Source organism: Sarcophilus harrisii, chromosome 6 (genome assembly GCF_902635505.1).
Source record: "Sarcophilus harrisii chromosome 6, mSarHar1.11, whole genome shotgun sequence".
Classification (NCBI taxonomy): Eukaryota; Metazoa; Chordata; class Mammalia; order Dasyuromorphia; family Dasyuridae; genus Sarcophilus; species Sarcophilus harrisii.
The window spans coordinates 31,624,932-31,651,936 of record NC_045431.1 but is presented as its reverse complement, the minus strand read 5'-3'; positions in this window follow the sequence as shown (position 1 = coordinate 31,651,936).

Here is a 27,005-nt window from a genome sequence, read left to right as displayed (position 1 = left end):
GCAAATGGGAAAAAACTAGGGAAGAGATGAAAAGAAAGGGGTGGGGGAGAAAAAGTGAACATAGCATGTGTTTTTCATTCAGTCTCCTTAGTTCTTTTTCTGGATGCAGATGGCATTTTCTATCCAAAGTCTATTAGAATTGCTTTGGATCACAGAACCACTAAGAAGAATCAACTCTTTCATAGATGATCATCACAAAATTTTGCTGTTATTTTGTACACTGTATTCCTCGTGATCATTTCACTCAGAATCAGTTCATATAAACTCCTACTATGTCTTTAGAAAGTTAGCTTGTTCATTATTTTTTATAGGAAAATAATATTCCATTATCTGCATGTACCACAACTTATTTAACCATTCTCCAACTGATGGACATCTGCTCATTTTCCAATTCTTTGCTATCACAAAAAGAGCAGCTACAAACACTTTTACATATGTGGTCCATTTGCCTCCTTTGTGAATTCCTTTGGACACAGACCCAGTAATGGCACTACTGGGTCAAAGGGTATGCACGGGTATATAAAATCCTTTGGGAATAGCTGTAAGTTGCTCTCCAGAATGGTTGAATCAGTTCACATCTCCACCAACAATGCATTAATACTCCAGTTTTCCCACATCTCCTCCAATATTTATCACTATCTTTTCCCTGTCATCTTAGCCAATCTGAGAGGTGTGAGTTAGTATCTCAGAGTTGTTTTAATTTGCATTTTTCTAATCAAGAGTGATTTAGAGCATTTTTCATATGACAAGTTGAAGATGTTTTAAGGAACACTAACTACCAAGCTCATTTTAAGAAATATAAATCAAGAACCCTCAAATAATTTTCAGGATTTGGGTTGAGGTGGCATCCATGGTTTATGAAGGGCAAAAAAGTGAGAAAATAAGTAGATATTAGATATTTATAGATACACACGTAAAATATGTTTAATATATCAGTGTCTTTTTAAAATACACGATAGCATTTCCCAATACATCCTCTTAATTCTTCCCATATCACAACCAAAAGCATATAAGCAAATTTAACTGATACCATATTTGACATGTTATGTAGAACATCTTGAATAGGAGTAAATGGCCTGGATTTCATCCTCTCTTCTCCAGAATTGGGATTCTTCATTACCATTTTGATCTTACCTTTCTTCTAGTGTTGTTTTTATTTACCTAATTGTAATCATATATAGTAAGTAGTGTGTGTGTGTGTGTATTATATATATATAATACACACATATATATATATATATATAAACATATATAGATATATGAAAACCAACTTTTGTGATACCTTCTATAGTTAGTTCATATTTAGGGTCAGTCTCTTACACTGTTAAATACATAACAATTATAGGTAGAACTGACACAAGACTAAGCTTACAGAGTGATTTATAAATGTTACCTTACATTATAGAATAGGTACACTCTCATCCTCATTTTATAGATGAAAAAATTGAGGAAAATAAAGGTTAAATGATTTATTCAGGATGAATTAGTAGCCGAGACAGCTTCAAACTCTGATCTGACTACAAGTCCAGTATTCTGTACTGCCCAGCTTTCTATGTATGGTATTCTATTCTACCAAATGATAAGAATTCATAATCATAATTGCTATCCTAAGCAACTACAAAATCCTTAATTAGCAATTCTTCAATTACTTCAGTGTTATTTACTTAGGTAAGAAATTTGGCCGATATGTTTTCAGCAAAAAATATCAAAATGAAGTTTGGTTTACCAGCATTTTGTTCACCAAAAGAAATTTTCACAACTAATTTCTTGAACATCTTACTTCACTAAAGTGTCACAACATTAAAGACGGTTATTATGATGTCCATACTCAGCCTTGTATCATTAGTCTCATGAATACCCAATATAGAAAGATAATGAATCAGATTCAAAGCATCCAGTGATCCATTTTAATTTATTTTCACTTTTCTATAACTAACAATTTGGAGCCCAGGGAGAAGTACGTAATGATCAAGAAGAAAAGTCAGGTTTAGTCAAAGAATTGACTCGGAATGAATTTTCATTACATTGAAACTTTTTTAAAAAAAGCTCTTTTGTTTCTGAACCTAGAGGGGTCCCAGCTATACTCTTTGATGAATAAGGCGTAAAATTTTAAAAATGGACAGCTGTGTTAGTCAGGTGTTTCTGCTGCTTGCTTCCGAATGTGTTTTTATGCTTTTCTGAGTTTCTAAATACTCCCCCCTGTTAAACAACTCAAGTGATTTAAACTTGTTTCTCTGAGATATGTAACTAAGGAAAGTCATTTTTTTTTCTTCTTTTCAAAGAGAGCTTGCTCATGAGGTGGTAAAGCTTTCACAGTTTTAATTTTGTTGTCTTAGTTTGAAGAGAACCATGGTTTGCGTGGAGACTTGCAAATTCCCCATGCGATGCAGCAGGAGAGAAAAAGAGAGGAAAAAAAAAATCAGCTTTATGTTGATCCAAAACTGAAGATATAAAACTTCCCTTCTGTTAAACTCTTTTTCCCTTTTCTAATAAACAACAAGATTACCTCTGCAAGCTAAAGGAACGACTCAGAGGGACCACTGAGTTGATCTGTTTAGTAGGTCCTTAAATAGCAAGTACTTTGTAAGGGAGGTAGGCAATAGGGAAGTCCTTTTGAATTGGGCCATCAAACAATCCTGTGCAGGGTTTATTTGTGGACTAAGAGACTAAGATGTTTAATGTACTAGCTTCCCAGGAGGGTTTTACAATCCTACAACTGATAGGCGCGAGTTTAACCCTCTCAGGCTTCCTTAAGGCATTGGAAAAATCCAATGTCTGATATGAGAATCGCCCCTCAGTCTAATATTAAATGAGCAAGTTTGAATATAATACCGAGAGTATGAGACATCGACTCAGGTTGCTTTAGAGCGCTTTATGTGAGTACAGACCAGCATAATAATATAAAGAAAAAAGTTGTCTTGAGCTTTCTTCCAACTCTAGATCTGATTTTGGGAATAGTGAATTAGCTCTCAGAGAAGGAAAGGATGCCTTTTCTTCTTCAGACAGGGAATCCAACTGCCCGTCTTTTAAGTGGGGATGTGAAATCCTGGTCATTGACTACAGATTTGATTGGATCATTTGTGCAGGTGAGAGTGCACAAGGATAAATGTACTAATTGTGAATGTGCTATTTATTCCAAATTGCATACAAACTCCTTGAGGTCATGGATTGCTTGGTTTGTTATGTTTTTATTTCCAGCACCTAGCAAGATGGCTGAGAAGGAGGAGCATGTGATTTCCCTGACATAGATGACTATAGGTAAGAAAACTTTTTATTCCAATTCAAATTAGCACATTGTTTGCAATGTATAGACTCAGAGAAATACCTAGAGTACTAAAAATTGTCTTCCCAGAATCCCTCAGCCAGTGAGGAACAAAACTTAAAACCAGATGTTCTTGACTTAGAAGCCAATCCTCTATCCATTAAGCTATACTGTCTCTCATAATTAGACATTTATTCAATACTGGATAATTTGTTAGTTAACTCATAGGGTCAGAATCATCATGGAGTTATGCTCTGGTTCCTTTCTCTGATTCTATACCACTACTATAAATGTAAACATTTTGAAATTCAATATGAACAAGTATATAGTATATATCTTAAACTGATTTATCAAAATGACTATAAATAGGAACCTATATTCATCAAGTAATAATTTAATAATACTATGCAATTGCTAAATCATTAAATACCTGCTGCTTTGGGGGATTCTCTACCTCGCCATTCTCTTTTAGTTTTTAATATCTTCCACTATGTTTTTACCCCTAGAAAACAAAACACAGTAATTAAAAATATGGAAATAAAACTTTTTTCTAATTTTTATTTATGGCTTTAGGCATCAAACGAAAGTGAAGCATTGTGATAAGAGTGCTGGACCTGGAGGAAGGAAGTTCTAGAATCATCCTACAATTATCTGATACTTGATAGTGGTGAGAAAATAGACAATAACTTTACTTTGCAGAGTCTCAATTTCTTCATTTGTAAAATGGGAATAATACTGCAGTACTGGTATGAAGATCAAATGAGATCATCTACAAGTTTTGTCAAATATAAAGTATTATGTAAATGTGATCAATTATTATGATTTTATAATTTATTATGAATTTTGAAATTAATCCTATTATGTACTAGTCTTAACACTTTAACATTTTTTTCTATTAGTGTGGGCATTCTATCTACTAATGCCCATCATAATCCATTTACAACTTAGTAGATACATTTTTAAACTTGCTAGAACTGAGAAATTTACTACTCCTTGGCAAGGAAATGAAAATCTTAGCTAGCCAGCCCTTTTTATAATGGCAAGGAATTGGAAATTGAGTGGATCCCCATCAATTGGGGAATAGGTAAATAAATTACATTATATGAATGTAATGGAATATTATTGTTCTGTAAGAAACAAGCAGGCTGATTTCAGAAAAAGCTTGGAAAGACTTACATGAATTGATGCTAAATGAGGTGAGCAGAACCAAGAGAATATTGTATACATTAACAAGATTATATGATGATCTATTGCAATAGATTTGGCTCTTTTCAACAATGAGATGATGTGAGACAAGTCCAATAGATTTGGAATGGAAAATGCCATTCACATGCAGAGAGAGAACTATGGAAACTGAATGTGGATGGAAGCACAGCATTTTTACCTTTTTGTTGTTGTTAGTTTACTTGTTTCTTTTTTCTTTTTTGTGTTTTTTCCCCTTTGGATCAGATTTTTCTTGTAGAACATGACAAATATGGAAATATATTTAAAAGAACTGCACATTTTTAATCTTATTGGATTGTTTACTTTCTTGGGAATGGGGAAGTAAGGGAGCAAGGGAGAAAACTTTGGAACATAATGTTTTACAAACATGAATATTGAAAACTATCTCTACATGTATTTGGAAAAATAAAATGCTGTAGAAAAATTTTAAAAACAATCTTAGCTAGGGTAAAAACAATCTTTGAAAGGCTAACACATTTCTGTGGTTAATGTCACATATTTACTCTAAACTTTTCCAGTGTAACAGGATCTAGCCAATTTAAACTCTTCTGGCATTGCCTTTTGAAAACTGGTGGCTACTGTTTAACAATGAATCTAGAGTTGAATAGAGGTTTTCATATACAAGTTGGACATTTGTCATTTTCTTTCACTCACTCTGCTGGACATCAGGTAAAATCCTCTCTAGACTTAGAACACGTGCTCAAGTTAGAGGAAGTTACTCTGGTAAACTGCCAGCTAAAACTCAGCTCCAAGTTTTATTGATCTGCTATAGAGAAATAGATGAAGTTCTAGTCAAAATCTAGTCCCGTCTACTACAGAAATACAGTTCTGCTTAGGCCAGCATTAGGGAGAATCACCCAGGATTACCTGAAATCAGGGAAAAAACAGACCTTCCTGACAATGACAGCATGGATCCCCGGCCTTTTCCAATGTGGTCACCAGTGTGTCGGGACGATGAAATCATTTTCTGTCGTCTTTGAGTTCAACAGCTGGTTGAAAGAACTGAGACACATGACTCCATCTGACAATAGGTTTTTCAAAAGATCAGCAGCAAATTTAGTCACAGACAGACAATAAGTGGAAAACATACCATATGGTGTTTTCGTGCTACATTAGGGACCAAGGACTGTGATCTACCTCAACAGGGGATTCAAAAGCTATTTTTAAATGTGTTAGGAAAAAAAAAAAAAAGAAAGAAATAAAGGTGATTTGTTCTCTCTCTCTCTGCACACACACACACACACACACACACGTGTGTGTGTGTGTGTGTGTGTGTTGCATGGGAAGAAGATGAAGGAAGTCAAAGGCTTTCTTTAAAAATTTAAACTTGGTTCAACCCAGTTTTATTTTATTTTAACTGGTATTTGTTATCAATAAGACACCAGTATTGAAACAGTTTATTTAACTCTTTTTTTCTAAAATTAATCAAAGTCTATTCTTTCTAATACCAAACACCAGTGGATGGTTAAAAAAAATCACTTTCATTATAAATCCTTGAAACTGGTGAACTCCTCATGAGCCTATGCCGTTATCAGAACTGTGACACCTTATTGTCTATTGTAAATGATGCATTTTTTAACATCTGGCATAATTTCATGTGTAAACATTGTTTTTATATCCAGATAAAGCCAACTTTTTTGGAAAAAAAAGAACTTACAAAGTCCAGAATGGTTCTAGGTTCAGATTATTAGGGTGATAGTACTGTAAATGGTTAAAAAGAAAGCAGGAAATGTACTTGCTTAAATATCTTTCTACTCTTAAAGTAGATGTGAAGTGAAAAATAGTAAAGCTACTCCAATTCACTTTCAAATTGGTACCATTTTGATTAGGAAAAAAAAAAAAAAGAATGATGAAGTGAAAGGAAATGCCTTTTTCCAATATTAGTCCATCTTGGTATTTATTCCTTTTCCACCCAAGGGAGAGATGACAATAGAACCACACAGAATCACACAGAATCACAATAATGGAGGGAAAAAGAGCATTAAAATTAAAAACACAGAGAGATAAGCCTTTTATTCCAGATGAATGAGAAGGCAGACCTACTCAACTATTATTTTCCCTTTGCACTACTTTGACAGAGAAAAGGATGACATTAATTATAGCCAATATAGAGTTGAAATGCAAGTTTTGAGATACTAAGACATGATGTCACTATCTTTGTTGAACTCAACTCATCAGGACCAAATGAAATATATCCTAAGATTTGAAAAAAGGACTGGAAAATAGGATTACTGAGCTGTGATCAATGATCTTTGAAAAATCATGAAACAAAAGGATGTCACTGGACTAGAAAAATATTGAAGAGTTGAGTGCTTTAGAGGAGGAAGGGAGAAGGGGGACTATAGTAGGAAGGTGGGGGGGCAGACGGCAGGAGACAGAGGCAGACAGAGGCACTTAGATTGTTTACTAAAAAATTAGAAAGATTTGGGTGTGATAAAAGGGGAAAATTTATTAATAGCTAAAATTATTTTTACAAATGGATGAGCTGTAATAAAAGATAATAAATTTCACCAGCCCTGGAAGGCTTCAAGCAACAGTTGGATAAGTACATGATCATATTTTTAAGGGATTCATTTTAAGAGATTGGATGAAAAAGATGGCCTTTGCTATCCTTTTCTATTATAAGATACCATGCTTCTCTGAATATGCTGACAAATTCCCAGCCTGGCTCTCCAAAACAATTAAGTATGCTGATTAAACAATTGCTACTTTTCTGGGTTCAAATTGTATGCCCTGTGATTGTCGATTGGCTAAAGAAGTTATGATATATGAATATAATAGATTCTAGTTATGCCATAAAAATGAAGTACATGAACTAAATTTATAGAAGTAGGGTAAGACTTGTTTCAACTAATGCAAATAAAAAAAAATGGAAAGAAAAACACAAAATAATTTCAGCAAAGTAAGTGAAGACTATAGTTAACTCAGAGTTGATGTCACGGATAATGTATATTTCCCTCTTTATCATTAAAAAAAAAGACAAATGAGGGGGTAGACTCAAGATGGCAGAGAAAATTCCAGGATTTGCCTGAGCTCTCCTAAATTCCTCTCCAAACAACTTTAAAATAAAACCTCAAAATGAATTCTGGAGCAGCAACAAAAGGAAAAGGCAAAACAAATTTCCAGCCTAAGACAATTTAGAAGGTCAGCAAAGCAGGGAGCTGCCCAGCAAAGACAATGTCCTTGGAAGCCAGCAGTAGGCATTGGGAACAGGGGCAGCCATGGCTCCTGGGGCTGGCAGCCCATAAAGGTGACTGAAAATATTGCAAGCAGTCAGAAAGAAGCAATTTTAATATTTCAGTGCCTTCGTCTCCTATATTAAATGATTACAGACTTTATAATATTCCAGAGGGTAGAGGAGCTACCAAGAATCACATGCACAGCAAAGTATAATCCATAAATGAAATATAGATATTTAATGAAACTGAGAACTTTCAACCATTCCTGATGAAAAGATCTGAGCTGAAAAGAAAATTTGACTTTTAAATACAAAACTCAAGAGAAGCATAAAAAATAAACAGGAAAGAGAAATCATAAGGGATTCTGTAAAGTTACACTATTTGCATTCCTACATAGGAAGATATTTGTTAATGCTTAATAAATTTTATCATTATTAGGGCAGTTAAAGAAGTATACATAGACAGAGGGCATGGGTGGATACACTGGGATATATTGGGGCTAGAAATAGGAATGCATTGGGAGAAAGGGAAATGGATGTAAAATTTAGTAAATTACCTCCCATAAGAAACATGAAAGGATATTTTCTGTGAAAGAGAAGACAGGCAGGGTTTAGGGGAGGCATTGGAACCTTAATCTCATCAGAATTGGCTCAAAAAGGTAACAACATACACACTAAATTGTATATAAAAGTCAAATTCCCCCTATAAGAAAATAGAAGGAAAAAGGGATAAGATAAAGATAGATGGGAGAGTAGATTGGAAGAGATGGTAGTCCAAAGCAAAACACTTTTGAGGATACATAAGCTGAAGAAAGAGAGAAGGATAAAACAGGGGAAAATAAGCTAGAAGAAAATATACAACATTTGCAAAAAAATTTTGTGAAGTAGGTTGTGAAAAAAAATCTATACCAAGTTTGTCTGATAAAGGCCTCATTTCTCAAATAAATAGAGAAATATTTAAAATTTGTAAGAATATAAGTTATGAAATAAGTAGTCAAAAATATAAACAGGCAGTGTTCAAATAAATCATAGAAAATGCTGGAAAACACTATTGATTAGAGAAATGCAAATTAAAACAACTGACATACCTATCAAATTGGCTAATATGACAAAAAAGGAAAATGGCAAATATTGGAAGAGATGTGGGAAATTTGAGACACTGATGCATTATTTATTTTTTTAATTTTTTTATTATAATAACTTTTTATTGACAGACTCCATGCCAGGATAATTTTTTTTTTTACAACATTATCCCTTGCACTCACTTCTGTTCCAATTTTTCCCCTCTCTTCCTCCACCCCCTCCCCTAGATGGCAAGCAGTCCTATATATGTTGAATATGTCCTAGTATATCCTAGATACAATGTATGTGTGCAGATCCAAACAGTTTTCTTGTTGCACAGGGAGAATTGGATTCAGAAGGTAAAAATAACCCGGGAAGAAAAACAAATGCAAACAGTTTACACTCATTTCCCAGTATTCTTTCTTGGGGTATAGCTGCTTCTGTCCATCACTAATCAATTGAAACTGAGTTAGATCTTCTCTTTGTCGAAGAAATCCATTTGCATCAGAATACATCCTCATACAGTATCGTTGTTGAGTATGTAATGATCTCCTGGTTCTGCTCATTTCACTTAGCATCAGTTCATGTAAGTCTCTCCAAGCCTCTCTGTATTCATCTTGCTGGTCATTTCTTACAGAACAATAATATTCCATAACATTTATATACCACAATTTACCCAACCAATTCTCCAATTGATGGGCATCCTTTCATTTTCCAGTTTCTAGCCACTACAAACAGGGCTGCCACAAACATTCTTGTACATACAGGTCCCTTTCCCTTCTTTAGTATCTCTTTGGGGTATAAGCCCAGTAGTAGCACTGCTGGGTCAAAGGGTATACACAGTTTGATAACTTTTTGGGCATAAATCCAGATTGCTCTCCAGAATGGTTGGATTCGTTCACAGCTCCACCAACAATGCATCAGTGTCCCAGTTTTCCCACATCCCCTCCAACATTCTGCATTATTTTTTCCTGTCATCTTAGCCAATCTGACAGGTTGTAGTGGTATCTCAGAGTTGCCTTAATTTGCATTTCTCCGATTAATAGTGATTTCGAACACTTTCATATGAGTGGTAATAGTTTCAATTTCATCATCTGAAAATTGTCTGTTCATATCCTTTGACCATTTACACTGATGCATTATTGATGGAGTTATGAATGGATTTGACAATACCAAAGAGCACTTTGAAGCTATGACCAAAGGGCTATATCACTGTGCATACCCGACCTGCAAAAATACTACCAGGTCTCCATCATAAAGATATAAAAACAAACAGTAAAAAGGATCTATATTTGCAAAAATACTATAGCATTTCTTTTAGTAGTGGCAATGAATTGGAAATCGAGGGGCTGTCTATCAATTTAAAAAATGGCTGAACAAGTTGTGGTATATGATTGTGATAGAATACTATTGTACTATAAAATGATGAGCAGGATGTTTTCAAAAAAACAAAGACTTCCCTGAACTGATGCAAGGTGAAATGAGGAGAATCAAGAAAACATAGTACACAGTAATGGCAACATTCCTGATTAATGATGAATGACAGCTATTCTTGACAATAGGGATCCAAGGCCATTCTGAAGAGCTCATGAAGAAAAATTCTGCCTCCAGAGAAAGAAATAATAGTCTGAATGCAGACTGAAGTATACCTTTCAAAATTTATTTTTCTGGTTATTTTTCTGATATAACAGTATTAATATGAAAATACATTTTGCATGACTGCACACGTATCACTTATATCAAATTGTTTGCCTGCTCAAGGAGGAAGGGTAGGAGGGAGAGAGGGAAGAAATTGGAACTCAATTTATATTTTTAAAAAATGAATGTTAAAATATTTTTATTTGTATTTGGGGAAATGAAAGTAAACTAAAAACTTGCAATTTTATTATTGTTGATCATAATATTGACAGCATTTTTGATGGACAGTTACCATAGCTGTGGGGTATATTTATTTTCATAGGAGATACTCTTCATATGACCATCCCTTTCATTTGAGTATTTCCAGGTATGAACAAAGACAAACATATATATTTTGGGGGGATGGGAAGCCAAAATTCTGATTTTTATGACATCATTGGGTTCAGTCCCCACAATTGTCCATTGATCAGGGACTATGAGAGCAGCTATGTGGCCCAGAGGATAAAGTGCTATTCCTGGGATCAGGAAAACTCATCCTCCTGAGTTTAAATATGGCTTCAGGCACATTCATTATTTGTATGACAAACAATTCACCTAACTAATTTCTTCATCTATCAAATAAGCTGGAGGAGAAACCGGTAAAGCACTTCAATATTTTTGTCAAGAAAGACCCAAATGGGCCACAAAGAATTGGACAAGATTGAAACAACTCAACAACAACAGGGACTTTGAGGATTCCCCTCAGTTTGCCTTCTTCCTTCTTGCTTAGAAAGGTGAGGTTGATTATTTGAGCTGTTGGGATGGTGGAAGAATGACATCCCCCCACGTGACCACAAGCTCATCTTGTAGCCCCATTCCTCTCTCGTGCCTTCCCTACTTTGGCACAGAACCCTAAGAACTCCAAAAAGGTGCAAGTCTGAGAATTTGCTCCCATTATTTCAAATCTGACAATGAGAGTCATATCCCCTGGAGTTACAGCAGGAAGAAGAGCATCCACTATCATCAGGAAGTTCAATGTCCATTAGGAAAAAAATACTGAAATAGGATTAGCGGTGGACAATACCAGGAGAAGAGTTGTATTTAAGAGAACATTCTCACTAGTGAAAAGTTGGAGGTCAACATCTAGTTAAGTTGAATTCTGACTTCAAATCTAGTCCCCACCATTGAATGGGTGGTTATTTTTGAGTAAGACATTTAATATTTTTTTAGTTTCCTTATATGTAAAAATAGGGAAAATTATAACACCCAAATCCCAGGGCTCTTATAAGAATAAAGTGATATGTATAAAACATTAAAGCACTATTTAAACGTTAGGTTATTATCAGTTAGTGCATGTTATATATTTAGTTCTTGGCAAATTGAAAAAAAAAAATCCGGAAAACAGTGGCAGGAATAAAAACATGAGATTGAGTCCGACTTTCCTACAGAGTAATTCCACACTCTCAGATCCATCTTTTTGATACTGTGTAATGACTTTCAGTACTTCCCACTCGCCTCCTCATTCACTTTCCTGACTATTCTTGCCTCTAGTTTATATCCACACAGTTGCCAGACTTATTAGGCCTAATGTACACGTCTGACTATATTGGCCATTGCCTCTAGAATAAAATAGAAATTTCTCCATTTGGTGCTGAGAATATATTAATATGTTAGAATTATTATTAGGGTTTTTAATCCCTTGCACCTACAAGCACCTGGCCCATAGCACATGCTTAAAAGGTAAGGTAGGTAACACCATAGGGCAAACATTAGTGGGCCTAGAAGAGACTCATCTTCCCAAGTTCAAAGGCGGCCCCAGACATGCATTATCTGTGTGACCCTGAACAAGTCACTTGACACTTTGCCTCAGTTACTCATCTGTCAAATAAGCTGGGAAGGAAATGGCTAACCACCCAATATCTTTTCCAAGAAAACCTCCAATGGGGTCATGAGGAGTCAGACATGGCTGAACCTGCCTAAGAATTGCTTCTTGAGTGATCACTTATATGTATCTCAATTCTTTCCTCTGAAAATGGTGTAATAACATTTGTAGTATGTTGTGAGGATCAAATAAAGTGATGGATAGAGTGCTATTTGTGAGCCTTAAAGCATTATATAAATAGTAGCTATTATGATTCTGATTTTCTTCTTACAAGAACTGCTAAGGATTGCAAGGAGGATTTATGAGTAAATATGGCAAAGCAACCCAGTATTACAGACATTTGGACACAGACTCAGGAATAGTTTTCACAAAAAAATACTTTAAAACATCTTTCAGTTATTTTCCTCTTTCCTAATTGAAATTTAATTAACAATAGAATTATAAGTAATTGTCTTTTTAAAAATCTGTGTTATGGAAAATACTAAGAAAGGGATGAAACAACCTTACTAAATAGGAAACTTCCACTTTTAAGGGGAAGTATTTTATTTTTCATACTTTTAAAAGTTTTCCTAAGATAGGGATTTTGAAATTCTATAAGTGTCTACAATGGAAACCAAGAATTACAATGATGGATGGACACTTAACAGCTTGACTGACAACTCATTTTAACTGTAAAGATAAAAGTTAAAGTTGAAAAAAAGATAGCAAGATGATTCCTGGTTGCTATTGATCTGCAAGACCATTAGTGAAATCAAATTGTGAAATATTTTTATAGATCAAAAAGGGTTTAGAAAAGACTTAGGATGTTGCTCAAGGGAGATTTCAATTACCCAGATATTGACTCTGCTAAGAGCTATGCAGAAAGTAAGGAAGCATATTTCTTTGAGAAAGTTTATTTTTTTCATAATTCAATGTGATGAGCAGACAAAGAAAAGAGACATTGGATCTATGCTAGGAAATTCACCCAGAATGATTGATATGCAAAAAGGAAACAGTTTTTAAAAATAATTCTAATTACTCTGATACCTGCAAAAGCATATTAACTATATTAACCAATTCATTTGATCAACATTTATTGTCCATTGTGCGCAGTCTTCACAACATAATGATAGGGATCCACTACGTGGTAATGGAGCAAGTTAAGTGACTAGTGAATAGCACATTTGGCTAGGAATGAGAAAAAAACAAACAAACATGATTTCAAATCAGAGCTTAGACTCTTCACTCTCTATGTGGCCCAAAGTAGGTCTGGCTCAATTTGTTCATCTATAAAATGTTGATAATGATAGTATCTGTCTCTCAGGGTTGTTGTGAGAATAAAATGAATTCTATAATACCAGCCTCATAGCTAAAAACAGATATAAAATTAGTACCTATTCTATTTCTCTCTCTCTCTCTCTCTCTCTCTCTCTATATATATATATATATATATATATATATATATATACATGTACACATATTTATATATATCATTTGTATATATGATATATATTTCTATAAAGGCCACACTTAGAAAATACATACTCAGGAGGCAGTTCCTACTAAGCTGAGAAGAATTCATATAGAATCTGGTGATGGATTATGTGTCTTATGTCCAATGACTACCCCAATAAATTCAAAATTCAATTGAGAAATAAATTGAATTTATTCAAATTTCATTACATTCTTGTAATTTTTAACTAAAAGTATAAGCTTGTGTTGGCTTTTCTGTTCCTCTTTGTGTGTTTTAAAATGAAATCCTTTATTATTATTCAGTTCTGTTTGACACAGTTTCTTCCTCAATGACTATTAAGTATCCAGAAATATCCTACTGAAAACAGTTGTATCAAAGGCGCAGTTAACTGGTTAGTCAGTGTTCATTTTCTTCCTATTTATTTATTTATTTTTGGGCTGGAGGCAGGGGGAAGATGGAATTCTGGTCCAGAACTGTGATTTCATCAGAAAAGAGAATTCCTTCATCTAGGTTGTAACTCTTGTGAGACTAGTCACCTTAGGAGGTAAATGGGACACTGAGTTTCAGTGACGTGCACTTGCCTAATTCATATATCAGAGGCAGAATTTGAACCCAGATTTTTCTTAATTCCAAAGCCAGATATCTATTCACTCCATGTTACTTCTCTGCAATTAAGAGCTTTTGCCTGCTGCCCTTGGGCAAATAAATAAGTCCCTCGGCACAAAACATCATCTTCTATTTCAAGGTCTTATGAGGAACAAATATGTATCTGTGATTTCCCGATTGTCCAGAGATTTTTATTTTTTTATCTCCAATTGTAATGCCCCTGCTAAATATTTTCTGTGGCACTATGGTTATAAGGGAAAAGTGAATGGGCTTGGGCTACACTCTTGTCAAATGGATCATGATGGAGTATAGACACAATCAATGAAACTGCAAGCCTCAATCAAGTAATCAATATATACTTATTAGGTGCCTACTATGGCAGAATGCTATGCTAGTTACTGGAAAATGGACAGAGAGGCAATAAAGCATAACAGAAATAATTCTGAACCTGTAATTTCTAATGTTTATCTCTGACATAATGGTTATTGGAAAAATCAAATAATCCTCTCGACCCTGGCACTGTACTGGCACACAGTAGGCACCTCATAAATGCTAATTATTTGATGAACTTACTATGTCTCAGTTTTTTATGTATAAAATGGACCCAATTGTACTTAAACTATTTCTACATTGAGCAATGCTTCTATCCTCATTACATCCCTCATGAATTAATACTTCCAAGAGTAACAACAGAAAAAACAAGGGACAGATAGGCAATATGTACAAAGAAATAATGCAGAAATTGATGAGAAGAAAGAGTTCAAACATGATATCTCAAAAGATTTTATTCTGGGGGGAAAAGAAGACTAAAAGATACTCTAAATAAGGCTATAGACAGTGAGTCATTTTTTTTAAAAAAGTTCAGAGTAGATAAGCAAAATAAGGAAATCCTTCACAAAAAAAATGCACAGAAAATCAGTAACAACAAAATGGGGGAAAATAACAATAATTTGGAGATAAAGAGAAAAAGAAAAATGTGTAACTAAGCACTTATGTGAAAACTAAACTAGAGAGAGGATTTACAAATGAAAAGAATGGGGAGGACCTGTGGAATAAGGCTGTACCAAATTTAAGCAAAACTAATCTGATCGATCAAGTACTGACTTAAAGGAGCAAAGGAAGGAAAAATTAGTCCTTATAAAAATATTAAACAAGTCCTAATAAAAATACTAAAAAATCCTAAAGGCACAAACCTAACAAAACTTAGAAATGTAATGGATTGAGCAATCCAATAAAATGAAAGTATGACAAGTTAGAATACACATTTAAAAAGCAAAGACATAAATAGAATAAAAATAAGAGGCTAAAGCAAAATTATTATGTAGCAGATTCAATTATGTTATAAAGCAAAGTAAAACCAAAATTTAGAATATAAGCAGATAAACAAGGAAATTACATTATTTTTAAAAAAGCATAGTAGATAAAAATATCTAATATTCATATTAAATTTATGTGGTCCAAATGACATAACAGCTAAATTTATAAAGATGAATTAACTTAATTGCAACATGGGTAGTAAATATCTGTCTCCCAAAGATTAACAAATACAACTGAAATGTAAACACAAGCAAAATAAATAGTTCAATAATTGCTGAAAAATATGCTTATATAATCTTCTGACTTGCCCTGCTAAATAATATATACATTTCTTCACAAAATATGACCATATATAAGGTTATATATAATAGTAAATATGTAAAAAGATAGAAATGCCAAGCATTTTCCTAACAGATCATAGAGCAATAAATATTGTAATTAGTCTAGGTGGTATAATCAAAAGACACAGATTAAAACTTATCACTATATAGCTACAACCTAGAAATGTGGATAGGTTGTTTTGTCATTTGTCAGAAAAATATAATTATTTCTATGATTTGTTCTTTAATCCACATATTATTTGGAAGGGAGAGTAAAGTTTGCATAACAAGTGGTTTAAACAAGACTTCACAAAAGCATTTAAATTAGTAAAAGAGCAGAATTAAATCTAGAAAATACAAATCAGCAAGGTGAAATAACAAAATTAAAAGAAAAAAAAAAAGATCAGCACCTTCTATGCACAATTACATGGCACTATAACCCACCTCCCCCTTCCCCAAAAGGGATTATTACATTAATTCAACTCAGAACTAACAAAAGACCAAACAGAAATTCTAAATAATCAAAACTCAGAAAAGGAAAGAACTAGCAATAAAAGTGGGGTGAATGAACTGCAGACTGATTTAAAGGAGGACTCTAATTCAACTTTTAAGGACAATTTTTTCTCAAGACTTTAGAAAAGAATTCCTTGGCCAAAATACCTCTAAGAAGACAAATATCATCATACAGGAAAGATGAATCAAAGAAGCAGAATTAAATCTATCCAATCGATGAATGTTGCTTTTTAAAATTTAAATAAATTATAACCAAAATGCTCTAGCAATTTATTGAGTAAACAATTTATTATGACCAAAGTGGATTTATACCAGTATTCAGGGAAAATTCAAAATTAGAAATTAATATAATTAGTCATATAAAAAGCAAAACATGCCAAGCCATGTAGTTATTGTAATAGATATAGAAAACATCTTTGATAAAGTACCAAACTAATTTATTCTAGAAACTATCAGGCAGAAAATAAACTTTTAAAAATCATTCTTATTAATATGACTAATTTTTTCCCTAGTAGATAAAAGGTCAAAGGATTTATGAACAAGAACGAGACTATACAGAAAGAGACCTTCAGAATAAGTCAGTTATGTTGAGAAGATGTAAAACAAACAACAAACAAAACAAAGCAAAATGACAGGCAAGAAAGAGTAATGCTCTGAAAAAAGGGAAAAGGGAAAGGAAGAATGAGGAAATAACCTCAAAAAATAAAACCAAAATAATAATAATAATAATAATAATAGCATTTATATACAAATTTAATGAGTTTAAATGTTTTCTTGTTTGATCATAGTCAGGCAAAATAAATTCAAAATAAATATCAAAATGTATATCTGTTTGTCTCTGAATTTTAATTTTCTTTCCTCTATCAGAATAAAAATTTCATCCTTATTCCTTTGAATTTATGCTCTACCAATGTATTGATGGGAGTTCTAAAATCTATTTTTTCTTTTTATCTGGTAATCACTGTAATAATTGTTTTCTAATTTTGCTTACATGGATGTATACCTTTTCACAAAAGCATGTCTAATTTCTCTTGAAATGTTCATGTTATTTCTTTTTTTTAAAAAAAATTACGTTTCTCAATTAAATGTCATAAAGGCATTCTAATGTCTGTTTTTCTTCTAAAGACTCCCTTCTTTTATCTTCTTTTCCTTTTAAGATCCCTCCCCATTTTCCCCAATTCGCTTCTCCCCCTATTTCCTGTTGGATAAGATAAATTTGTATTAACAATTGAAAATATATGTACACACACATACACATTTCTCTGTCACCCTACATCCCATTTTCCCCTGCTCTATAAAAGTTCTTGCTTATGTGCCTCTTTTTCTTATATGGAAAGACTCTTGAGGAGAGAGTAGGGAAAAATACAAGGTAAAAATCAGGGTGATATAAAAGGAAAATATATCAACACAAATCTATTTTTAAAACAATCCAAAATATAATTGGACTACTTATCACAAAGGAATATTTGAGCAAAGTCCTTCACAAATCTTAAAGTGCTACTATGGTATTCAGGGACAAATAAATAGAGAACCTGAGTGAGCACTATTCTTTCCAGGTTTAGATAATCAAAGGATGATTACAAGGTCATTCCAGGTGAGTGGAATCAGGCCAACTAAAATACAGAGGTAGAATTTTGCAAGACCTATTTTATGGGACTGATTAGATCAGCCTGCATTGAGTAAAAGATTAATAATGGGGAAAAGTGGGTGAATCCAACCCTATTGATTCATTTTTTGGTCATATTACTGAGGGCTCTAATCATATATTTTATTAATGTGTGTGTATGTTTTTGCTCATGGCAAAGATGTTCATTTCTACCCATCAATAAAAATTGAAATATAATTGCTGTTATCATTACATTTCTTAATTCAGTACAGAATATTGTTCAATATAAAATTTGCTCTCCTTGAGAGTAAGGACTGCCTCATTCTTTGAAGCTACAACTCCAGTGTCTAGCACATAAAATAGGAACTTAATAAATGCTTATTGAGTGATTGTTTAATTGAGTGAAATTACAAGCAGTGGTTTCTATTACGTAATTAAGACAAGCAACATTACAAGCAAATTAAGATGGGGACATCCCTTTAGAGACTAGAAAAGGCTTTTCAAAGAAAATGCATTTAGAAATTTAGAGTGAAGAAAGCTTGCCAAGAAGCCTGCTTTTCTTGTCATGAAGAGCCAGGGGATTCAAATTCTCTAAATATACAGGTTTCGTCTCAAGAGCATCCAGTGTTCTGGAGCCTAAGCTATCCTAGAGTTTCACAAATTTGTAACCTACATATCACTTTGCTCCCCCATTCCTTTTCTTGGATTCATTAAAGAAATGAGGAAGTTTTGCCTTTTTTTTTTTTTTTGAAAATCAGAAAATAAAAATTATATAATGAGCCACAATCTGGACCTTTCCTATGTGGAGGGTACAAAAATCCCACTGACAAGCTAGACCAATTCTGAAGTGAATGTCGGGGAGCCACGTGCCCAATAGTGTTTGCTACTGGGATCAACTGATGCCATAGAGAGAAGCTGCATGGTCACATTAAAAATGCTCCGTGGAAAGTAACATGTGTAGGAGGATCTTTATAACAGCTTTGGGCCTATGGATGCAAGTATGATTTACAGTGGCACCATTCCAGTTAATTAAATTTAAACATATGGCATTATAGAAACAAACTATTATGGTAATATTTAATACCAAAGTTAAACTAATGGCCACTTTGGGCAAAGCCATATGTCAATTGTCCATTATTCTTTATTTATGGTCTGATGGTTCCAGGTCTGGGATTCGAGGCAACATAAATCACTAGCAGGTAAGGCTGCTCTGTTTTATTGCTGAAAGTAAAACCTTGATGAAAGGAAAGGGGTGGGAGGAAGGATTTTTAAAATTTTTATACTAGTATGAGAATAGTAAGTTGATGAGTGTCTATCTTCACCCCAAGGGTGGATCGAAGATAAGAACAAACCTTTGATTACAGCTGATCACAGACTGAAGGGTTGATTTTTGACAATGGCACAATGCATAGAAAGGTGCAAGAAAATATGAGTTCAAGACTCAGTTCTAAATCTGACACTATTGGTCATGGTGGTCAAGTCATCTCAATCTATCTGGGGTTCAGCTGATCACATAAGAATAGGGAACATCATAATTACATTACCTTTATAATATGGCTGTTGTGACAATCCAATGATACAATGTATATAAAGTTATTTTTCAAATATGATTACTAAATATATATATAATGTATGTGTGAACAGCTATATACTATACATATAGTGTGTATATATGTGTGCTTGTACATACAAACACACACTATTAGTACTTTTATTGTAATTATTACCAAAATCAATACCTTACCTTTGTATACCTCTTTATGGTTTTTTTCAAAGCCCTTTTCTCACCATAGGTTGTGATGTTCTAATGCAATTATAATAATTTCCATTTTAAAGATGATAAAACTAAACCCCACAAAGAGTAAAAAAATCTCTTATCCAGCATAACTAGTATTACTGACCCCAGGGTCTGATTAAGAAACCACAGTAAATAACAGAGTGACTATATGTTTCAATGACATCTTATCTATGTCTCAAGGAATTAAGATCTGCTAAGAGGACCTTGTGAATCTAGTTCATAGGGTCACATGGTAATGATTACAAATCAGTATTATTGAAAACACATCCATTTGTACATTTGGGCAGCTTAGTATCGATCACAATGGACTGTGGGTAACACTGACTGGGAAAGAGCCCACTCTTAGGAAATGGCAGGGAATACATTGGACTTGACTACTATCAACCTATTTTTACTAAGGGCTTATTATATGTGAAGCATTGTGTTAAGCACTTGGGGTACCAAAAAAAAAAAAAGGCAAAAGATGCTCCCTGTCTCTAAAGAGCTTACAATCGGATGGGACAGAACATATACTCACATAAATAAAAAAAACTCTCCCCAAACTATGTGAAACATAAATAAGAAATAATTAAGTAAGGGAAAGCATTAAGATTAAGAAGAGTTGGGAGAAACTTCCACCTAAAGATTGTAGTTGGAACTTTAAAAGAAATCAGGGAAGACAATAAGGTAGAACTGAGGAAGGAGAATATTCTAATCATGGGTGACAGGCCAATAAAATGCCTGCTTTCAACAGAACTACAATATTTGTGATTGTCAAATATGTGGCTCTCAAGTGATCTTTAGATCTTTCCACTCAAAAAGGTGTTTAAACATTTTCTACATGCTCTTGTCTTTTTCAAAAGAAATATATCCCTGGCAAAAAGTACACTATGTGTATTTTTGTAGCCTTTTCAGTTGTATAAGAATTGATGAGGGCACATTTTACCTTGTGTTCAATAGTACAATCAAGTGAGTAAACATGTTCCAATCAAAATGGAAAAGGACACTGATTTAAATATTTTCCTTCAATCATTGCATTTCTAGGATCTGTAATCACATTCTTGTTGAGAGCTTACAAAAAACAAATGACAAATTATGAATTTAAAATCTTGTATTTGTGGTGTTTATAGGGGTGAAAATATTTCACATACTCTCATATCTCATAGCCCTTGTTATTAGATAATTTAGCAATGATATAATTCTTTTCAGCCCCTTAATTTGGGTTAAAAACAAAGGATATTATGAAAAACTACAAGAACGAACAAACATAAAATTGGAAAACCAAAAGCTGTAAATTATAACTAATAAATGGACTGAATTAATTCACTAATCTCTCTGCTGAAATGAGCAAGGAAGACCCTGTCAGTGACTTGACTCATTGTGATGCCTTTGATTTTAACTGTTTGCCTATGCTGAATATAGCACATTTGTTTAAAGGAGCATCATTCCCTGAAGGCTTGTCTACCAGAGGTGATTCATCTCATGCAAGTTCTACTTTGGTGGAACAGAATAATTTAAATAGTATTTCCTAACATAGAAAATGATAGAGCACAAGCACTGTTGGCTGTTCAACCAGAAAGCAAGTGTGCACATGCAAGGACTCTTCCAGTCGTTTCCTTATTCTATCTGAGACCTGAAGGTTTCCCGTTTCATGCTCCAAGCTGCTTAAGGGGCTAGTTTAGCACTCCATGGATCTCCAATTTCATCCCTTCATGGGGTAGCTCTATCAGAGACTCTGTCTTTTAAATTTGAATTTGAATATTCCTTTCCAAAATCCCAATGGCCCTGGAATCCATCTGGGCCCCAAGCTGGGAAGGACCCTCTTTGACTTTAGCAGGAGTAGTCTTTGGAAAGGGGACACAGAATCTTTCAGCGAACTCATTCTCAACATCTTTCCAGCTCAGGAGTCTTACCAGACTTTGTTTGACTAGCATGGCCTTCAAAACCCGAAATCCCTTTTCTCTATCATGATCAGGTCTTGTGTGTAGGAGAGCAGCTTTGGGGGACTTTCTCTTCCCGCTAGAATCCATGCTTCTCTATCTGAGGAGCCTTCCCTCTCATTATTCATTGGCTCATTGTTTCCCCCAGTGTCCCAGTGATATTTCCCAAAGCTTTACAGATTTGGGCTCACAAAGCCAGCTCTTCAGAGGCTATTACTGTTCTCATAACACAATGCCTGCAGTTAAGCCACGTTACAACCAAATGGACTGTGATGCCTTAAATAGGGCCTCCTGATGTCAATGGCTGGGCTTCCCATAGACATGCCATGAGGGAATGGCCCTTTTCAATTACTGGGTAGTGAGAATATTTGGTTATTGTTATTAGGGTGACTTTACAAGTAATGGAATTATGAAATTTTGGGAAAATGTGATTTTCCAGGATCTAATCCCAAGGATAAGAGGCTCAAACTGGGTCAGTATATCTCTTTCTCTCTCTCTCTCTCTCTCTCTCTCTCTCTCTCTCTCTCTCTCTCTCTGTCTCTCTGTATATCTCTTTGTCTGTCTCTGTCTGTCTATCTGTCTCTGTCTCTGTCTCTCTCCCTCTCTCTTCTCTTTTATTTATACTTTTTTTGTCATTCAATTAGTTGTTTCAGGATATTGACTACCATTTCCTCAAAAATAAACTCTTATAAAAATAAAAGCAGTTCACCAAAATCAGTTCACATCATAAATATATCTAAAAGCATATTACTTCAATTTCTATAGCCTACAATTTTTCCAAGAAAAGGAGGGAAGTTTCCACACTCATGTTACATACAGAAGCCAAGATTAGTCATTTCAATCACAGAAGATTTGACTTTGTTTTGATTTTGTATGCATTATTGTAGTTAGAGTGTGAATTATTTTCATTGGATCTGCTGAATTCATTTTATACCAGTTCACACAAATTTTCCCATGTTTCTCTGAATTACCCAAATCATGAGGAGGGATAGTGGTGACTATCCCATGTGTAGCCATGTGTAGCACAGCAATGTCATTGTGTGGCCTAAAGGGAAGCAGAATGCACACATGCAGTCTCTTTCCTCTCCCATCTTTCTCTGAAGAAGATCTAATTTCTTCTGTGATACAATTTGGCTTCAACACCTAAACCAGGGAGAGCAAAAGCTGAGAAAGAAAACTATGGACCAATTTCACTAACGAACATTGCTCCAAAAATAAAATGCCAGCAAGCAGATTACAATAACAAGCCACAAAGATCAGACACTATGATCCAATGGGATTTATGACAATAATTCAGGGATAATTTAAGATTATCAAAATTGTAAGCATAATTGACAATATCAAAGACCGATAAAAATCATACAATTAATAGATAACATCAATAGATGCAGAAAAAGTATTCCTACTTTCTAGTTTTCCCAGCGATTTTATTCAATTGATGATTTCATACCCCCAAATTGTGGCTCTCTCAGTTTATCAAACACAAGATTATTATGGGCATTTTCTACTGTGTATTGTGTACTTAATCTATTCCCCCAATTTAATGCTCTATTACTCAGCCAGTACCATCTTATTTCGATGATTAGTGCTTTATAAGGAAATTTGAAATCTGGGATTGCTAGTCACCTTCCTTTATATATTTTTCATTGATTCAGCTTTTTAGTATTTTTAATAGGGATGGTCCAACCCTTCTCAAGGACAGTTTGGAATTATGTCTATGACCAAAGGGCTATAAAACTACATGTATCCTTTGAATCAGCAATACCACTACTAGGTTTGTATGCCAAAGGGATCAAAGAAAAGGGAAAATGATCTATTTATAAAACTGGATGTCACACACACACACACACACACACACACACAAATTAGTACTTTTTTGGTGCAAAGAATTGGAAATTCCATGGAATTTAACTGTTGAAAGACTCAACAAGTTGTGATTTAAGAATATGATAGAATATTATTGAATAAGAAATGATGAACAGGATGGTTTCAGAAAAACTTATTAAGACTTATATAAACTCAGCCAAAGTGAAGTGAGCAGAACCTGGAGAATACTATAGAAAGTAAAAGCAATATTATAAGGATGATCAACTATGAAAGACTTAATTACTTTGATCTAGACAATTCCAAAGAATGCATGATGAAAAATACTATCCATTCCCAAGACAGAACTGATGAACTCTGCAGGCAGATTGAAATATACTTTTAAAAATTATTTGATTTTTAATTTATAGAATGAAATAAGCATGTCCATAATATAATGCAATAAAAAGATAATTATACATGAAACTGCAAATCTACTATGCACAACTTGCTGTTCCTTTCAAATATACAACAAAATGATCATGTAAATTTTCTTTTTTTTTCTTCTTCTCTCTCCTGCTCTAGAAATGATTACCATTACACACACACACACACACACACACACACACACACAATGTGCGTATAACATTATTCTATACATATTTCTATGTACAAGTTCTTTCTCTGGATGCAGATAGCATTTTTTTCCATATGTTCTTTATAATTAATTTGACTATTTATAATAGTCAAAATTATTTATTCAAAGTCTTCCTTATAATAACATTGCTACTACTGTATACAATCTTCTCTTGGTATACTTTTAAAAGCTATTTTTTCTTGTTTTATTTTTTTGAGTTTTTTGTGTTCTCTTTTGCAACTTTACTAAGAGAAATATGTTTTGCAAGACTCACTTGTATAATACATATCCATTTGCTTGTTTTATCAAAAAGGGAAGAGGCCAGAGAGAATTTGGAATTTGCATTTTTAAATGAATGTTAAAATGCTGTACATTTAATTATTTCTATTTGTCCTGTATATTTTTTGCTTTGTATATATTTGTTTACATGTTATTTTTAATTATATTTTAAATTCATTGCAGGTAGTGACTATTTTTTCCTTAGTAGGTACTTAATAAATGCTTATTTCATTAATTGATCAAAATTTCCATTCAAACTCCATTTCAAATACAGAAATGTCATGTGTTCATTCAGGTTAAGCTTCAGCCTTGTTTTTGGCCTCTAACCATCATGTCTAAAATAGAAGGGGAAAAAAGATTTTAACATATACTTGAGGTTAAGTGACTTTCTCCAAATTATTTTGCCAGGATTCCCTAAGTAGTGCTTTCCAATCCTTCAAAAGATAGAGTATGGGATAGTAGACTAGAAAACGGAACTTGGTTTGAATAACAGATGATTTGTATAAAAAATCTTGCTTTTGTCTACAACTCCTTTGTGCTCTTAACAATGAAATCCTTTTATTTTAGTTTATCTGTAAATTAAAATTCTATCATTACTCATCTGAGCTACTAAGTAGCTTTAACCTGTAGTCTGGTTAAGCAAATTATATTTTAAAGTTTAGATGCAGAGAATGTTAGTACAAAAAATCATGCTGTGTTTATTATTATTCTAAGCACTACAACTCCTAGAGAGCTCTAGTAGGGGTTTCTTCAAGGCAAAGATCCTCAAAATAATGTGGTGGGACCTATAGTCAAGGGGATAGGGTAAGGACAATGGTGGCATGTCAAACTTAGTCTGAGACAATTAACTTTCTGACTTTGGTGGTTTCTCTCTATATTAATATATAATATATAATTTACATATATATATAAATATATACATATTTATAGAAGAACTGCTAGAATATTGCTATACTTGATGAGGTACGTAAGAAATACATATGAAATAGTAAATGTCCATAGAGAGAATTCAAAATAATAATAGAATGCAAGGTCTTAGAAAGCAAGAATATTTTGGTTTTATCTTTGAAAGCTTGGCATTTTGCTGGCTACATTGTAAATTCTTGATAAATGCTTGTCAAATGAACAAGGGTACAACATTAGTTTACATTTAAATAGGTACTTATTGTCCGAAAATCACATCTGTCACAACTACTCCAGGCTGTATTGTAGTCTATGTGAGTATTATTCCCAGTTCACATATGAGTTAACTGAGGTTCATCACAAATAAATAAATTGTCCAATATAGTTTATCCAAACATATACAGCACACATATATGAACATATTATTAATTATATTATATATATATATATTATGCATAATATATAATTATATATATTTATAATGTATTATATATAATTGTATATAGTTTATATAATTAATAATATGTATTACACAGTTAAGTATAAAGTATCTCCATGGATACCTGATAATTAAAGAAAATCAATATTTTTAATAGACTTCTACTGTGTGCTAAATGCTGAAATAACAAAGGCAATTCCAACATGGATAGGAGATGGTTTCCTCTAGAGTTCACAAATTTCTTAGCCAACAAAACACATAAAACCACTCATTTTTTACACTTATTTTGTGATTGGCAAAAGTCACTTCCCATGTACCTATTTTCAATAAAAACTACTTTTCTCTATCTCTAAGACATGGAGACGCCCTGTCATTTACGATTTTAATTAGAAGTGCATTGCTACATTAATCTCTGGGGGAATATTCCCCAGCTACTGCTTCTGAATTCAGCAAAAAGGTAGAAATCCTGATAACTGTGTGGATAAATCCCTGCAGCAGAAGTCATGTCACTAGGTGATCCTATGCCCTTCTGCCAATGTTGTGCACTTGACCTCAAAACACTTCCCTGAATCTCTGGCTTTGCCATTTGTAAGAGGCAGATAAAACCATTTGCAACTTTGCAGGTATATCGTGATTAACTCTTAACACAGTTCACCAACAGCACCTTTCCCTGTTCCTACTTTGGAAATAATCTGAAAATTCTCAAATTGTTATCTCCCAATACCACCTGTGTGAGATTTTTTATACATGACTGGGTAAAGTGAGACTCAGCTCTACTCTCATATTATCTGCAATTTTAGAATTCCTGTTTCTCCAGCTCCAATTTATATCACTGTCTTTGCTAAAACATCCTTACAAAATACTGAGCACTCCTCCTCCTCCTCACTGAGGAATACAAATGCTGTTTGTCTCTATTGCAGCTGCCCCCAGTACAGGCCATCCGTGGCTCCTATCAATACTCATTTCATAACCTTCGATTCAATCATCAATTATTGAGTATCTGAAGGGTGCCAGTAACTGTGCTATGTGAGAGTGCACAAAAACAGTAATGAAATGTTTGTCTTTACGGTACTTACTGTGTCCTGTAGGGGAACGTGATATATATGTACAAGAAAATACAAAAATATATGGAAAAGGTATACAAAAATTTATTTTAAATGAGGGAAAGACTTACTGGGATGAGGAAG